The sequence below is a fragment of the Oryzias melastigma genome, linkage group LG21, assembly GCF_002922805.2.
Source record: "Oryzias melastigma strain HK-1 linkage group LG21, ASM292280v2, whole genome shotgun sequence".
NCBI classification, from domain to species: Eukaryota; Metazoa; Chordata; class Actinopteri; order Beloniformes; family Adrianichthyidae; genus Oryzias; species Oryzias melastigma.
This window is the reverse complement of record NC_050532.1, coordinates 13,039,836-13,044,107: the sequence shown is the minus strand read 5'-3', so window position 1 is coordinate 13,044,107 and position 4,272 is coordinate 13,039,836.

Here is a 4,272-nt window from a genome sequence, read left to right as displayed (position 1 = left end):
TTCTGTCAAGAAATGCAGACAACACGAGATGTATAGAAATCGGATTTGATCGGAGGCTAATCCCACAATTTTTCGACAAAACCGGGTCAAAATCCCTGAAAAAATCTCAGACAATGTGACTGCTCCACTTTTATTAGGATTATTGATAAGACTGTTCAAGGATTCTTTATTTTCAACGACAACCCCCGGCCAAAACTAATCCCAGACAGATCGCCGACATTGTGACTGGGCCATTGTTAAAAATCCTCCTTGCTTTCATGCCAATAATTTTCTTTGACACATGCATGATTTTGCATGGTATAATTTTCTTTAAATTTGTTCTTCACCATGAGAAAAATGCTACAAGAACACATTAAAAACACCCAAAGCTCAATTTTTTATCAGAGGGTCTTCAAAAAAGTGATCATTTGTAGTTTTTGAAGGAGGATTTGAAAACTTGTATGAACTCGCATGTTCACTCATGCACACACAGAAATACATCCACAGATCAAATTCACCCAACCCAGTGTCTCACCGGTCACAATTATGACTCGTCATATAACACACTTTTTCTCACATTTCCATTGGAATTTCAAACATCTTTCACTGATTTTTTCAAAGGGCTAATCTTGATATTTTTGTTTCCGGAAACATTTTTTTTTATGTATCGATTATACACACACACACACACACACACACACACAAAAACAAGAGCAGAATAATACACATAATTCAATGCTACATTGGACGGATTCATATTTGTAGCTTTTGAAATTTTTTAAACAAAGAACTTAAATTGTTAGACTGCTAGTTGTATTCATTTGGGTATCAAGTTGTATTATTTTGAAAGTATCAACTGCTCTTTTTTCTGCTGTCACTTTCAGGAAAAAAGTGGAACATCATAGTATAAATTCAGTAATTCAGTAATTCTGTGACGAAGAGGCAGAGGCGTGTGAATCCATATGCAAACATGGTTTAATAAAGGTAAACAAGACCAGGCAGGACAAGGCAAGGCGTAGTCAAAACAGGCTGTGGTCAAAATGCAGGGACATGGCAGAGAGTCAAGGAGGCAGGTAAGAGTCAGTACACAGAGGATCAAACATAGGAATAAACGCTCAGAAATGGATGGGGGTGCAGTCAAGACTTCGCAGTGAGCTGTGATGAGAAGCCAGACTAAATACTGTGGTGGTGATGATCAGATGGAAAACAGCTGAGGATGATCAGAGTCAAGAGTGAAGCCAGGTGGTCAAAACTCAGGTGAGAGTTCCCTCTAGTGGTTGAAGGAGGAGGTAGCAGGTTGAACCGTTACAAATTCAGAAACTATATATTTGTTTCTGTGTATTTCATTTAGGTATTTAGCCATTCAAAAATAATAAAGGCTAAAAATCAAATTTTGAATATTAGTTTACAAGAACAAAGTCGTAAACTTATTACTTTAGTCGTAAATTTACGATTTTAAAACACGTTCAGTACAGGCCAAAAATTTGGGCACACCAAATATCATTCAATATATTTTTTTTAATTCATGAGTATTTACATTGTAGATTCTCAGTTAAGTATCACAAATATGAATGTGGATTTATGTACCTAACCAAAAAAAAAGGTGAAATTGTAGTGTCTTTAAAATAGCCCTCCTTTGCTCTGATTAAAGCTCTGCACTTTAACTCTAAAGTTAAACACATTTATAATTCCTTTGAAAGCATTGTACTATCTATAAATCACCCAAATAGAAAGACTCAAAAAGCAGTTTTATTTATAATTATTTATCGCCCTCCCGGCCCGTATTCGGAATTTTTATCTGAGTTTTCAGAATTTTTATCAAATATTATTTTAGATTCTGACAAAATCATAATTTCAGGAGATTTTAATATTCATTTTGATGATTCCAGTGACTGTCTTGGAAACGCATTTGCGGCTTTAATAGAAAATGTTGGTTTCACACAACACGTAAATCAACCTACTCACTGTCACAAGCACACCCTGGACCTTGTTTTAACTCATGGAGTTGAGATTAGCCAGCTGAATGTCCTTCCTCATAACCCCATACTCTCAGATCATTTTTTTTTTTTTTTTAACTTGTCCTGTCCAACAGCTGAGCCAACAGATGCGGGCTGAGAGCTTCTTATGTTGGGCAGATTTTACTGTCACAACAGGGATTTATTGAGTATATAGCCCCCCCGCCGGGGCATCAGCTGCAGCCAGGACCCACCCACAACCCGCCATGGAGCCGCGAAGAGAAACCGCCCGCCGGGCAATCACGCCAAGCACCCAGACCAGGGCACGCGGGGCCGCCGCAGAGGTCCTCCACACCCAAGAGCAGGAAGGCACAGGAACACAGAGAGTACAGGCCCCAGCCCAGCCAGAGGAGCAGCCCCCCACCACGCCAGGAGGGCCAACGCGGGATCATTTCATTTCATCATTTCATTTTCTAATTACCTTTCAGTTTATATTAGAAAATGCTACTGCTCCAATAAATACGAAAAAGCTTAAACGAACATTATCTGACCGTTCTGTGTCCAAATTTGAACTCGCAGTCCAACCAACGTTTAGTAACATGTTGGATAAATATTCTTAGAGCACTTTAAGCCCCGTTGAAAATGATCTGTTTGTTAATGATACCATGCAAGTCCTCAGGGGAACACTCAAAGTTGTTGCCCCTCTGCAACTCAAGCTTGTTAGACAAAACAGAGTAGCACCGTGGTTTAACGCTAAAACACGTTCTCTAAAACAAATAATTCGTAAATTAGAAAGAAAATGGCGCCGTTCCGGCTCAGAGCACTCTCTGAATGCTTGGAAATGTAGCCTCTTAGTAGGTCTAAGGGCAGGGATAACCAGTTTTATTTAGTCTTAGTTTTTAACTATTGTTCATATTTTGAAGCCCAATGAGGCAAATTCCTTTGTGATTTTGGGCTATAAATAAAATTGAATTGAATTAAATTGCACACTCTTGTCATTCTCTTGATGAACTTCCAGAGGTTGTCATCTAACATGGTTTTCCCAACAACATTGAAGGAGTTCCCAAAGGTATTTAGCACTTGTTGGCCCCTTTGTCTTCACCCTGGTTTCCAGCTCACCCCAAAACATCTCAGTGGGGTTCAGGTCCAGCTGACTGTGGAGGCCCGGTCATTTGCTGCAGAACTCCATCACTCCTTCTTAGTCAAAGAACCCTCACAGCCGTCAGTGTGAATCTACAATGTAGACAGTCGTAAAAGTAAAGAAACCCATTGAATATAAAGGTGTCTCCAAGCTTTTGGTCTGTACTTTAAATTTACGAGAAAACAGTCCTCCACTTACGAGAAAAAAGTCATGAATTAATGAGGAAAAAGCACCAGAGTTGTCTGTTTATCTGAGCCATGCTCAGAGTTGAAAAACGTGGAGCATCTTGTAAAGCTTTATTTCCATATAGGCTTCAAAAACAAAGAAATTACAAACCTTTTGGCAACTCAAAGCCAATCATTATTGGTGTAGCCGGGTTTCCAGGGTTGATAATACAGAGTTTCATACAGAAGTTTCAAAAAAGAAGGAGCTCAGAGACAAACGTTTGCTGGACCGCCACTTTATTCTGCCCTTATCATTCACATACCCAGAAGTCCATTAATTACCTCAAGTCATGCAACTGTTATGCCCACAAGGAACAGCAAAGGGGAATGAAATGTGTTAGAAACGTCCCCTCCTCCAAATGAAAAGTCCCATTTCAACACAAAGAGGAATGGAAATAGTCTGTTGCGTCAGCATAAGAACATTAAATGTGCCAGAAACTGGGCCTCTTCAGACAGAGGCATCACACAGACTGGAGGAGATCTTGTCTCCTGCGGAAGAATAAATGATTGGAAGTAAGCCACCCATCAGTAAATAAAAATGTAACTCAAACAAAGGTGCGCAACCTTATCAATAAACATTCAGAATACGCGTTCAAATTCAAGACGGTTTGACCAAATTCAGTTTAGTCAGTCTGCTGCACATAACGTACACTTTGATGGACGGTATGCTTATTTCGACTTCAGTAATTAAAAAAAGTCAAAAATTTACAAGATTTCAAATCGTAAAGTGTTTTTTTTTTTTGGGTGGCTCTAATACTCCATTGTATATTTGAAGCAAACTAATTTCACTAAAATGTGTTTAGTTTATTCCACCTTTGGCAAACTGTTGCTGGTTTAGCTCCAGCAACCCTGTGAATTAAGTGAGTTTAGAAAACAGATGGATGGATGGAGTCTAGCTATTTAGGGTCTCTTAAATGTTTTCAGGAACAAGATAATAATGTACAAATCACAAAAAGATTTTTTAAATATAGTT